The 14,302-nt window shown below is 43.0% G+C and overlaps 1 protein-coding gene across 2 annotated transcripts in view; it reads right to left on the bottom strand.

The window, feature by feature from the left end:
* The window catches only part of ESR2 (estrogen receptor 2), an 85,820-nt gene extending 74,840 nt beyond the window's left edge, over window positions 1-10,980 (bottom strand). The window contains exons 1-2 of one of the 2 annotated variants that reach the window (XM_073800407.1): window positions 5,596-10,980; window positions 5,133-5,385 (exon numbers count right to left, since the gene is read on the bottom strand). The gene's annotated coding sequence lies outside the window, so the exon portion shown is untranslated. Of the gene's footprint in view, window positions 1-5,132; window positions 5,536-5,595 lie in introns of those variants that run through there. The other variant, XM_073800408.1, reaches the window with a different exon arrangement.
* Window positions 10,981-14,302: the final 3,322 nt, after the last annotated feature.

Genomic DNA, 14,302 nt, shown 5'->3' with positions numbered 1-14,302 from the left:
AGCCAATGCAAAGGGTTTTTCCTTCTTAAGCAAAGACACAACAAGGAGTAATGAACTTAAATCGCTGCAGTAGACCTGGGAGACAAGAGAATAAGTAACAAAAGGAACGTCTGCTCCACTGGAGGTCTAGAAAAGTGAATAAACAACCTGTGGTCATTTAAGTAGTTCTGCTCTAAAACAGTGATATAAACTGATCGAAGGAAAGAATTCCAAGAAGAATATATTTCTCCAGCACTGTACTACAGATTTTCCCACACATTCGTTTGAACACCCAAGCATTGCCTCTATGACCACAATCTCTGGTATAACAGGGAAAAAGAGTCTCTAAACAATTTAATTGTTGGGCCTGGAAGGCATGGAATTTCACCTGGCCAACAAAAGAACATGTACCCGGACATCCTGATTCTAAGAATTAATCATTTCTTTGTGTGCCAATTTTCTTTAATTATTCATCACAGCCTAAAATAGTTGGCCTGTATCCTTCATGATGAACAGCCCTTGTCTTCTGCCCAAAGATGTCTCTCTCACACTCCCCCAGCACACACACCTGTGTGGGGCCCTCTTGGGTCACATCTATGTCCAGTGGGAAAGCTTTTTGTACACATGGGATTATATGTAGTGTTCTAATGTACTGGCTGGGAAATACGTTACGGCTCTTAAACTAAAAAAAAAAAAAAAAAAAAAAAAAAGTTTTTAAAATTCCAAATATTGACAGTGTTTCCTTGAAGAAGAAAAAGGCATGCCCTAGAAATGGCAGAAAGACATTCTAGAAAGAGTAGACTGATTTTATCAAAGTGCCAATCAAATCTAGTTTAAAAAAATCAGAAGGCAGTCACCACCAGGCCTGTTTTTATGTATATTCTTGCCCAGTGGACAGAGTAGGGATCCAGGTCCCAGGCCCAACTCTGCCTGAAGGCCAGGTGATCTTAGTTTACTCAGGTAAACTCCCTGAGTTCCTATATCTCCTTCAGGAGAAACGGGGACCTAATATGGGTTCCCCTTTCTCACAGTGTTTAAGGATGAAGTGAAATGATGTACATGAAAGCATTCTGCAAAGGTATCATTACATATGCAAGAGGGTGAAGTCAGTCTATCGGCACGCCACTGAATATGCTTAGAGTGTTAGGCAGGATTTCCAGACAATTTAGGTTAAGACACCTTTATGGCCACCCTGAAGATTTCTGCCTCCTAATTTTACTCTCTTAACTTCTTCTTGACAATCCACCACCACTGTCCAAAAAGCTGAGCTGCTAGTAGCCTGTGTGGAACACAAAATGCCACATTCTCCTATGCTGTATTCTCAAGCCTGCCCATCACACTTCCCCAAGCATTCAGTTTGAACACCCCACACCTGTGTGCCCCTCAGAAGCCATAAATTCACATTCACAAAGCAGACAATAGAAGGAATTTCATGGAAAAGATAAAAAATATGTCTTAGGTGTCAAGCGTCCTTGATGTGTATAAGTGGCTATTTGCCAATCACTAGCCTTAAATATTAAGAAAAATATTAAGAGTCTCAATCAGTTTAATATTAATTAGAAATAAAGAAAAAACACTCCAAAATCATCATGGAACTGATCGGTAATAACTGACTCACATACAACTCTTAAGAACATGTACACGTAGTTTCCAAAATGAGAAAACTAACTCCCCTAATAGCCAACTGAGCTGGTTAGGAAATTGAATTTTGAGGGCTTGAATATGGGAAGAGGATAAAGCCTCAGCCCCAGGGTTATCACACCCTAAGGCAGCAGTGTGGAGGGAAAGCCCATCAATCTTCTCTTTCATCAGCAGGTCTCTGCTCCTTCCTAATACCAAGTCAGTGACAATACTCCACTTTTAGGAAACAGAAGCATATTCAAATATTCATTTGGGGCAGGGTGAGGGAGAGGGTGAGGGAGAGTTGTGGGTGAAGAGATTCAAAAGGACATGACCGATGCAGAAGTTAAACGGAATACATTCAACTTGCCTGCCAGTCTGGGGTTTGACAGTGAACACAAAACATTCACTAACAAAACTTTGCAGTCCTGCTTTGAGGAAATATATAGGAGTCCAGTAATTTGTCTTTCCAGGTGACCTTCATTCTTCTCTCCTCTCTCAAGTACACCTGCACAAAGATTCCCTTCGTAAAGCCCTTAATTATTATCAAGAGCTGTAACCGTTCCTGTTGGAAATGCCAACTATCCAGTTTGCTGGTGCCTCATAAACTTGCCACTCTGCATATCCTAGTTACTGCCACTGCAGTTCTCTGAAAGGTACGTTGTGTATGTATTTAAAAGACAGGCTCTTGTTTTTCATAGCACAAAGGAAAACGGCAAACGACATCAGTCTGACACATTAGGAGTGCCTAGCAATAACAGGCACCTAAGTGTTTACTGAATTGAATAATGTATTAAACAGTAAAAAAAATACTGGTTTATAAAAGAGTTTACATCTATGTCCTACAGGAAAACCTAGATTTCAAAACATGGGCACAGGAATGAAAAAACTGACATCTACAAATAAATTGGGCACAGACTTTAGCTCCTATTAAAGAGAGTATTTTAACTTAAGTAGCCACAATCACTCTGTATTTCATTTTAAATGTCTACAAGTTGTCATTTTTAATCGTTCCTAGGCTTCTCACTATTTGATAATATGTAATTTCAAGTAGCTTTCTTTTTTTTCTTTTTTTTTTTCCCGGTACGCGGGCCTCTCACTGCTGTGGGCCCCTCCCGTTGCGGAGTACAGGCTCCGGATGCGCAGGCTCAGCGGCCATGGCTCACGGGCCCAGGCGCCCCGCAGCACGTGGGATCCTCCCGGACTGGGGCATGAGCCCGCGTCCCCTGCATCGGCAGGTGTACTCCCAACCACTGCGCCATCTGGGAAGCCCTCAGGTAGCTTTCTTAATCTCACATATAATAAAAGTATCTCTTAAATGCAAAGATTATAAAGGAACCACATATTCTACTAATATTACATAAATAACAAATATTTTTTTTAATGCCCTTGTATTTCAGTTTGGGATAACTAATGATGCAAACTGTAACCAAAGGCTTATACCACAATGGGACCCAAATTTGCTAAAAATTAAACCTATTAGCCCAATATGAATCTAACACGTATTCCAGGCCTCTGGTTTCCCATATACAAAATAGTTTTGTCTTTTCTTCAATTTACCCCAAAGTGTATAGGATTAAAACAAAAATACCAGAACCTGGCTCATCCCAAAAAAGGAAGGGAACTGAGGTTTTCTTTTGAGAAAAGGGAAGGAAGACAATTATTTCTAAGTAAGAATATACTGAAGAGCAAAACTATATAATCAACAAACAGACAGTGATTTCCAGGGGTTGGGGTTGAGTGGAGAGGGCTGACTACAAAGGGGACTTCTGGGGGTGATGGAACTGTTCCATGTCTTGATCATGGAGGTGACTGAGTATACCGCTGTGTGCAACTGTCAGAATTCACAGAGCGATACACCTAAAGAGGCTAGATTTTACCCTATGTAAATTACACTGCAATAAGCTTGACTTTTCAAAAATGTTATTATGTCTAAAACAGTGTGCTAGGCACTGAATGATGAAGCCTAAATTCAAGTATACATTTCTCAAGGGCTCTAGACATAATTATCAAAAAACTTACCAGTAAATGGTTCAAGTTCAGCCTTCAGCATTCTATATTATTTTATTATTTATAGATATTATAAAATGATTCAAAACATGAATTAACATTACAAGATGTATTTTGAATCATTACCTGTTGGATCACATATATAGAAAACTACATGTAATATTTTTTTAAATGGACATATCAATATCTATTAAATGCTAATTATATTTTTAAGGGTTGAATTTACTACTAAATCTTACCTATTCCATATTATAAATAAACTGAGAAATGTAAATGATGATTAGATTCATTCACATCCCTCAGAACCACTACGAAAGATGTCCTAAATGTGTTTTTAATTGACTTCAGAGACTTATAGGACTTAAATGTTACAGGAGACTGGTGACTTCTGAAATAATGTTTCAGTAATTCAACTGAAAAAAAAAATGCTTGAACATAAAATGGAATCCTAAGGTTTATGCTTTAACACCTGCTGATAAACAGATCCTAACATTTCCCCCTCTTCTAGAATGTATGCAAAAACAGATTTTCTGCAGGAAAAAAAAGAGCCAAAGAATAAGTGTGCAACGTTCTTTTCATAGTCACAGTACATTTACTTTTTACAATACTCACAGCACAAATCTTTCTTTCCACATGTTCACTTTTTAAATAACAAACATCCTTCTCCACACACAAAGAAAAACAGCCACTGTGAGTTTAGAAACTTAGAACAAAAATAAAAATTCCTAATGGAATGCCCATGTAAATACTAGAAATCTAACTAAACAAAATCCTTCCTCAAAAGTGTTGTGTACCACACCAAAGCACAAAGTTGCTTTTTAAAAAGCTAGTAAAATTGAGTCAATCTTATTTTCCTAAATAGAAATTCACCCGAATCCAAAGTTTTGCTTTTCACACACACACACACACACACACAGATATATATATATATATACAGATTCCCTCGACTTAATTCTATATCCAGTATTAATTAGGCAGGAACGGGAAAACAACAGGTTAAGAGAACAGCGGCTGGGGTTCCTCGTCAGCAAATAAAACAAGCCCAGATGATCTCAATCTTACTCAATCCGCCCAGGAAAGAAGTAACTCCGCTTTCTGATATGATTAAGGTTTGCCAGTTAATACATTTAAAAATACTAGTCACCTGCCTGATACATGTACATCTTCCCAGGCCCACAAAACTCAAGCATGAAGTGCCCTGGTCAACTTTCCTACCGTCACCGTTTCATCCACGGTTGGGAAATCCGTAGAAAATACAGGAGTTTTGCCTTTTAAAAAACATGTATATTAGCACAGTCAACCCGGAGCTTACAGGCACAAACCAATTAGTTAACTTGCCAGCGTCTTGAGTGAAAATATTTAGTCAAAACATGAAATTTCTGTTTCCAGTAGTTTTCCAGACTGGTGGATTTGGCGGGGGGGTTGGGGGGTGGCTTTTATTGTTCTCAATATTACTATTTTCCCATCGCTGGATTTCAAACATTAAATCAGACAAATCGCACCTTGACCTAAGGGGCACTTACCCTACTTGTACACACCCGCCTAGCAATCACTGAAACGCGGCACGTGCTTTTCCCGGACTAGTTCTGTTCCCCGCACCCGGCTGCGGCACCAGCTGCGGAGAGTGAGCGCACCTCGCGCAGCCCAGATCCCAAACGCAGCACCGGATGCCAGTCGCAGCCCTGGACGGTCCCGCTCTGGTCCGGCTCCCGCCGCCTCTTCTCTGCCCTGCAAGTTTCCAGAGGCGTCTGTCGCAGCCTCCGCTCTCTCGGCGGCCTAGCAGCAGGGGCGAGGGAGTGGGTGTCAGAAGGTCCAGTAGCCGGAGACACTGCAAAGATCACTAACGAGGAGCCTCTCCTTCCTTTTAAAGACGCGAGGGGCGGGAGGGGGAGGGGGGAAAGAAGCCCAGAGCCCACGTGACCACCTAGCCAGTGGCCGGGAGATCTCTGGAGGAGCCGGACTACCCGCCTCGCGATCCATACTCACCTGAGCGACGTAGGAAGCCCCAGGGTAGGGGCTGTCACCGTCGAGCGCCTCCCAGTCACCCGCAGGAGCAGCAAAGCACAGACGGCGCCCCTCCCCCGGTCTTGGATTTGGGAGGTCTGGGGCGGGGCCTGAGAATGTGCATTCCTAACCAGGTCCGGGGTGATGCTGAAAATGATGCTGCTGGGTTGGGGGCCACGCTTTGAGGGTCGGCTCCCCAGACCCTGAGCCACGTGAGTCTGAGAGGAGCTGGATGCTTTGGCGTCATTAAATACAGAAGTCTGACTAAGCATCTAGAGGTGAAACTATTTGCCCAATCGATTCCCAGCGGCAAGGGCAGCCTCGAGCCCCGGGAGAGGCAAAGCCACGCGGCATGGTCGGGAGGTGGAAGGTGTGGGTTCTCATCTTTCAAGGGCTGGCGGGGAAGGCCTTTCGCCCTAGAGCAAAGATCCCAGGAACCTCCTCAAACTCACCTACTGCAAGGAAGCGCGTGGGTGAAGGACGAGGGAGGGGAGGTGGTTCCGTGCTTCTCTGCGGAGACGCCCCTCTTCCCTGGCTCCGCCTCCGTCAAACTCTCTCCGCGGGCGAGCGCCCCCTGGTGGCAGCTTCTGTTCCCCAGGTCTGCACGGTACCTAAGCTCTCCTCACCCACCCCACCCGGCAGTGGTGCCCAGAGTGAGGACTAATAAGACTATTTGATAGTCACTAAGAAGCAACTTGCATCTTGATGGCAAAAATCGAAAAGAACGTAGCAGATGTCCCACAGGGCATTGTGAGACCCTAGTGCCACATTTGTGCCTAATTAATCATCACACTACGGTTCTTGATGCGGTTGTGACTCCAGATCTCTGATGCAGGAAGACCAAAGGGGCATATGGAGGGAAACTTTTACAGCGTTAAGTGTTGGGGTTTAACCAAAATAGCCTAGAGGGATGCTAGTGTGCTCTGGGTTTGTAAGAGTGAAGTCCACAGGTCCACAGGTAGCGGAGACAGTCTCCAAATGTGGAGAGCCACCTACCTTATAAACAATGGTTATCAAAAATTTGTACCCTCCCCACCTCCAAGGTTCATTAAAGCTTGGACTCCTGGATTCTTACAAGTTGTGGGGCAGAGTTTCCTGATTCTTGAGGCTGAGAACTTTGGACGGGCGGGTGTAGAGCTGACAAGATCCCTGTGGAGGATGGTAGAAGACAAGATGCTTATCTTTGCCAATCTCTGCTCCCCTGTTCCCTTTCCTGGGTTTTTCTCCAGGTGCCCAAATACCCGTATTCTTTTTCCTTCTTTCCACCTTAAGGAGAAAATTTTAAAGGATGGTTTTTAAAAATCAGTTCCATTTGGTAGTACTTGTCAACAAGATACCTCTGCAATGGAAATTATTATGAAGGAATTTCAGTCATGAGCCAACAAGCAGACAAAGATGATGTGAGGGTTAAGAAAACTGACATCTATTAAGTATCTGCATCATGCCAGAGAGTGTGCTAAGTGCTTGCACAGCATCTCATTTAATCCTCATTGACCCCACTTCTCAGGTGAGGAAACTGAGGCTCACAGATCTTATATCAGTTACCTGAAGCCATGCATAGTGAGGAAAGAACCCAGTAGCAACAATGCTTTCATAAACAGCTACCACTTATTGGGCATTTAGCCATGCTCCACTTTCTACATATTATCTCAGTTTATACACAACAAGCCTCTGAGTCAATTCTGCTACTAATTAACCCCATTTTATGATTGAGAAAATGGCCAGTCAGTGACTGAGAAGAACTTGAACCTAGGCCAGAGCCCAAGACTGTTTTCTTCCATACCACAGCTGCAATCAATTGGAAATGAAGATGGCTTGAATGTCAGGACATTATATCTCCTGCAGACAAGCCCCACCTTAAAGCCTCCTGCCACCTGTGAGAAAAGCTTCTGCTCAACCCTGGAACTAGAGCTCCCTGTTTGCTGTAGTGCTTCCTTCAGAAGTCATTCCACTCACAGGAACAGCATGTTCTCTTTTTAAAGACCCTCAAACACCCACAGAAGCTGTTTGTTACACAAGGAAACCCCATTGCAGGAAATATTAAGCAAAGAGAATGAATGGGAGTGAGTACATTTCCTTCTGACTCACCCTGTGGATCGAGAAAGATAATGGCACCTTAGGGATGGAACCTTTGCCAGGTTGAACGCAGAGAGTGGAGAGGGTGACTACTCCAACTCCCCCAAACCAAGACGAAAACTAAGAAGGGATTCCTGAAACAGTTAAGTACCATTAGCTAGGCCAAAAAGCACCTGAAATCTAGTGTTGAGGATGTGCCTCTGTTCAGCAGGGTCCCAGCCTCACTTCCACCTCACTCATGACCTGCCTAAGGAAGCACCCACATGGTATGACATTGAAAGGCTTTCCTCTCCCCCAAATATCCTACAACAAGGACTGAAGTCCTCACCATTCAGTCGTCCTTTGGAGTTACAGCATTGGATTGTTAAAATTCAGTTATGTTATATATGATGGGTAATATTAATTTACTAGCATTTATAATTACACTCATGAGATGAGCTTGCAAGATGAGCTAAATGTCACCTGGGAAATCAAAGGAAGTCAGAGTAAGAAAGGCACGTTTTGCTGTAGGAGAAAGGAAAGCATCTCCATTGGGGTGTACCTTCCTCATCTTTCCATCCCACCCCTTTTCTGCCTTGAGAAGCCAAGAGCCTAAGTAAAGTCAAGACCATGACAGCCCAGCAGAACGTGTACACTGCCTCCCCCCACAGTGGTCAGCCTGCCTGTCAACACCGCCTGCACTGTGATTGCACTGTGCACGTCTTGTGTCTCTAGTACCCCCACGGTAGCATGGTGCCCATAGCACCCACCTAATACAACTCAGGCATTCAACAAGTACCTGCTGAAGGCTTCAACTTGGAAAGATCAGAGGGAAAGGGGAAGGATTTTCTGTAGCAAAGAAACTAGCAAGAGGCTAAATAAATAAAATCCTGTTGAAGACAAGAAAGCAAAAGCTGATGTGCAAAAGTGTATAGGTGAAGGAGTCTTACAATGACTAGAAGAGTGTCATGGTATAGGATGGCTTGGGACTATCACTCTTCCTCTTCTCAGGCTGAGGCCAAGTGGGAGGATTTAGGTCCTGGGATGCTCCTACCTGCTCCAAAGAATAACAAGATCAGGATCCTTCTTCATATTATGTGGGTATAAATTGCTGTTTTAAGAGATCTGGGAGATAAAACCCTAAGGTTATGGAATAATAAAAGAGAAGGGAAAGATTCATTGCACCTGCAATAGCACATTTATTTGATGTTGATGAATTGGGAAGGTGGTATTACTAATGCAATGTATTAGAGGTTATCTCAGCTGCTCATGAATCAGGGTTCGTAAAATAGAATTTGATATTTGAAAGTTGAATTTGGGTAGAGCTCTTCAGGATCATGTCTTTTATAGAAATAAAAATGAACCTAATATTTATGCAATCTTTCTGGCCCCAGTACCACAATAGGCAGGCCTGCACAGATGGGTTCATTTTATTCATTTAATCCTCATAACAACCCTGTGGCCATCTCTGCTTTATAGATTGGGAAAATGAGGCACAGAGAGATGCCTTTTTCGGTGATATCACCCATGTGCATGTGGCAGAGTGAAAGTTCCAACCCAGTGTTATCTGTCTACCTGCTAATCCTTTGCTTTCTCTGCTGTTATCCTGTGATGTTTTTCTTATTTGTTATGTAAACTGAGGCATATTTGTCCTGTAGAGCCTGGTTATTGCTGAATGAATTTTTGCCAAGTTCTTGTCTAGGTCTGACCACCTGTGTGCATATTTACATAACTTTATTCTTTACTGACATGTGTTTGACTGGAGCCTCTAGTAAGGTGACCAAGGACATAAGCAGCAAGGTAGACCTAACCTGATACCGGGGCACACAGACCACAGGACAAGGTTATTCTGACCCTCAGTTGAAATGAACCACCTGGGCAGCCAGCAAGTGCAGCCAACTCCTTATAAGTCATCCTTATTTTTTTCAGTCTTGGTCTTTGACATTTGCAAACATACAGGTAAAATAACTTTTTGTCCTTCTACTGCTCCTTGAAGGTACTTAAATTCCACACAGATCTCTCACATACCTCGAGTTTCTAATTTTCTACCCACTGAAACCGAACGGTGTGAAGAATATACGTTCCTGTCCTCAGCCCCAACTCTGATTTAAGAAATTCTCTCTTGAGCTAGAAAAGCAACTAGCCCCTAGAGGTCACTGACGTGAATTTGAATACCCAGTTGAGAAAGAAAATGTTAAAGAACTGTTAGAAATGGTGGGAAATTGTAATATGCAATTTCACAGATGACTCAAATGCTATTCTAGAAATGCAGCTTCCTTACCTCTTCTGGCACAGAATAATATAATATTAATAACAGGTCAGACAGTGTAATATTCCCAGAAATAAGGTCAAAAAGGAGATAGGGGATAGACATACATGGCTTAAGGGACCACAGATTCTAATAAGACTGTCTGATTCCAAAGAGTTTAGAATCCAAAAAAACTAATTTTTTTTTTACTTGTAAATGTATTTGACATTTTCAAGTTCCTTGTTCATATCGTGGAAAGTTACTAGAAATGTCTCACATTGTCCTTTAGACCCACATCAACTAACATTCCAGGGACGCACAATGCATTAGTGGCTTTTTTATTAACATCGTTATTGGAATATAATTGCTTTACAGTGATGTGTTAGTTTCTGCTGTATAACAAAGTGCATTAGTGGCTTTTATAAAAAATATAGACCCTGTCTTTTGTGTACAGAGAGAAGGCGCTTCTTTCACATATGTTACTGCTTGAGCTGATGAGCCTAGCTGGAGAAATAAATGGTCTTCTGCAGTATTCAATCCCCTCCTTTGCTGGGAATTACAGCCAGGAAATAAACTTCTCCAGATAGTTCATATAGCCTCTGAGGTATTGCCAATGTTTTCTAACGTACTAGTACTCCTGCATTTTCCCCTTCTTTTTACAGATCTACATTCTTTTCCTATCCATCCAGGCAGTTTTGCTCACTAATCTCTCCTTCATGGTCCTGCCCATGTCCAGGCCACAGGCTTCCTCAGCTTGCTCCCACCCACCAGCCACAGCTTACTAAGAACTGCCACCCTAGGTGAACATTGACTTTTACAGTTAACAGATCACTTACGTGGCCATGTAATGCTTCATTTTCACACCAACTCTGTGACAATGATTTTATCCCCATTTTGCAGATAAAGAAACTTAAGTGAATTCTCCAGGCTTACAATTACAGGAACCCAGGTCATCTGACACGTCATGTAGATCCATACATGCCTCCCCTCGACAGATTCGTTTCCTGCATTCCAAGCACTGGGGTCTCTGAATGTCCTTCATAATGCTACTGCTGGTATCCCTAGGCTTATGTCAGCCTGACCCCATCCCTTCCCTCTACCCTTCCCACCCTATGTCAGTCTAAAATGCCATTCAAGGGAGAACATTATTGACAGCTTCTTTAGTGTTTTTTCACCTTAAAATTATTCTGACACTACACTCGACATTACATTTATTCTTTCATAAAACACTCTTTTTCTGAGAATGCTTCTTGATGTTATGCATTTACATCTTTGTGAAAATGCCCCAGTAACGCTCAAAAACAATAATGCTTTAAGTGCCCACCTGAAACACAAAAGCATATGAAGATGTCTACTCACAGATGATGAAGAGGAGGATGGAGGAGACGGAAGAGTCTATGACTGCCATTCATTCAACAATTGCTTGTAAACCCTCTATCTGCACTAATTCATTTAAACCTCAAAACAGTCTCACAAGGTACGTACAATTTAAGTTTCCATTTAACAAATGAGAAGACTAAGGCTCAGAAAGTTTAAGTAACTTGCCCAATATCGCATAGCTAGTAAGTATGGGCAGAGGGGTCAAACCAGATCTGTTTCAGTCTAATGCCCATTCTCTCTGAACTGTTGATCTCCCTGAGGCTTTACACTTTAGGTAAAAAGAGAAGACAAATGCCTAAGAAATGACCTACAAGACCTGTTAAAAATGATAAAGGACAAATAAATGGTGGAGACCGGGAGTTTTGCGGGCATTCGGAGGACAAGAAGTCACTGTCCTGTGTGTCTGAGTTCCTCTTAGAGAGAGATTTACATTAACCCCCCAACCCCACCCCAGAGCTCACTACCTGAGCTGGCTGAATTTCAGACACAGAGAGCGCTGATCTCCCCTGGGGGCTCCTCCGAATTCTACAGGTGCCCAGGCCCAGCTTTGCACTGTTCCCTCAGAATCCCTCATTATTCCACTCTTGCCTCTGGAATCTGCATTCAGAGCACAGGGCTTCCACAGATAGGACAGTAAGCACAAAGGCACCAGTGCAGGCAGGCCACAAGAGCCCACAGCAGGATGGAGCCCAGGCTTGGGGGTCAGTGAGTCCTGGGTTGGGTTTTCAGCCCGACCACTTACCAGTTGTTTGCCCTTGAACACTTTTCTGGCCTCTTTGATCTTCCTCTGTAAAGTGGGAAGAATATAAGAATCTACTTCAGAGGTTTGTTGTAAGGATGAAAAGGAAGGATGAACTGTAACATGCCTGACACCTGGTAAATTCTCAATAAATGATAACTTTAAGAAACACAGGGACTTCCCTGGTGGTCCAGTGGGTAAGACTCCGAGCTCCCAATGCAGAGGGCCTGGGTTCGATCCCTGGTCGGGGAACTAGATCCCACATACATGCAGCAACTAAGAGTTCGCATGCCGCAACTAAGAAGCCCGTGTGCCACAACTAAAAGATCCCGCATGCTGCAACAAAGATCCCGCGTGCCACAACTGAGACCCAACTAACACCTAAATAAATAAATATTTTTTAAAAAAATTTAAGAAAAAAAAATAAAACAATACAGCAGTCCTTGGAACAAAGGGCTTCACAGATATAAGGAAGACTTGGCCTAGGAAAGGGCAAGGAGCCAGTTTTCTAATATGAGATGTTTGGGATTGGAGGGTGGAGGGGTAGTAGAGAAATTATATGCCCTGCCTGGAGTTAGTCCTAGAACTCTGAATACATCTCTTCAGGCAAACCCAGTTGTAAAGTAAGTCAGAGAAAGACCTACTGACAGATGACCAAATTGTAAGACTAATTTAGAGCAATGTTTCCCCACATTCCTGGATCATAAGAGTTACCTGGGTCACTTGTTGAAAATACAGATCCCCAGCAGAGGTCTGAGATATCAGCTAGGAAGATCCTGAGCTCATCTCCTCCCAGGGACATGCAAAATCTACACCTACATACAGAGTAATTCCTCCTGAAGAAGACCTGAGGGCTGGTTGCACATCTGTTGCACATAGAAGAACCTCACAGTAACCTGTAGAAAAGATGGAGACACCTTCTCCATGGGAACACCCCTCTCACATGGAAACCTGCAGTAAAGAGGGATACTGCTGAGGGGCCTAAGTGCAAGCTTGCCAACCCTGTGACACAGCAAGAAAACAGCAATTTAAAGGGTACCTAGAAGATACTGGAAGGAAATTCATTTACTAACCCTAGAGCTTCTGCTAAACAGGCAGGGAACTGCTGGAGCCCTCTCTGGGGTCAGAGGTGCTGGCAAGTGCCACTGTTTAAGTTCCCCCAGGACCCCCTCATGCCTGTTCCAGCTCCAGATGTCCTACTAAGGCAGCCTTGGGTGCAGTGCACCCCAGGACAGCCCCAGGTCTGCACTCACTCCAGCTCCAGATGTCTCCCTAAGCTGGCCTCAGTGCAGTGCTCCCCAGGGAATTCCCTGGGCTGCATCCACTGTAGCTCCAGCTGGTCTGCTAAAGCCACCAGATACAAGCAGTCTATACAGGGGAAGCTCCTACACAAGGCCACTCCTTCAAGACCGGGAGAGGTAGCTGTTTCACTTAACTCATAGAAACAAAAAACGTCAAACAAAAGGAAGAGATAGAGGAATATGTTCCAAATGGAAGTACAAAATAAAACCCCAGCCGGGGGCAGGGGGCGGGGCAGGAAGCCCTAATGAAATGGAGATAAGTAGCTTACCTGTTAAGAGTTAGAAGAAATAGTCATAAAGATGCTCACCAAACTTGGGAGAAGAATGGAGAAACCCAGTAAAAACTTCGACAAAAACATAGAAAATATCTAGGAAAGAACCAATCAGAGCTGAAGAATACAATAACCGAAAGTAAAAATACACTGGAGGGAATCAACAGCAGATTAGATAATTCAGAAGAACAGACAGGCAAAATGGAAGACAGAATAGTAGAAATCACTCAATCAGAACAGCAAAAAGAAAAAAAAATTAAATGACAAGAATTTAAAAGACCTCTGGAACAACATCAAGCATACTAAATTCACATTATAGGGGTCCCAGAAGAAGAGAAAGAGAAAGGGACAGAAATTTTATTTGAAGAAATAATGCCTGAAAAGTTCCGTAACCTGTGGAAGGAAACAGATAGTCAGGTCTAGGAAGCACGGAGAGTCCCAAGCAGGAGTCCCTAACAAAATGGTGTGGATCCCCCAAAGAGATCCACACCAAGACATATTATAATTAAAATGGCAAAAGTTAAAGATAAAGAGAGAATCTTAAAGGAAGCAAGAGAAAAACAACCAATCACATACAAGGGAAACCCATAAGACTATTAGCTGCTTTTTCAACATAAACTTTACAGTCCAGAAAGGAGTGGCAGGATATATTTAAAGTGCTGAAAGGAAAAAAACTTACAACCTAGAATACTGT

The sequence above is a fragment of the Tursiops truncatus genome, chromosome 2 (assembly GCF_011762595.2).
Source record: "Tursiops truncatus isolate mTurTru1 chromosome 2, mTurTru1.mat.Y, whole genome shotgun sequence".
Lineage (NCBI taxonomy): Eukaryota > Metazoa > Chordata > Mammalia > Artiodactyla > Delphinidae > Tursiops > Tursiops truncatus.
This window is presented reverse-complemented; position numbering and strand designations above follow the sequence as displayed.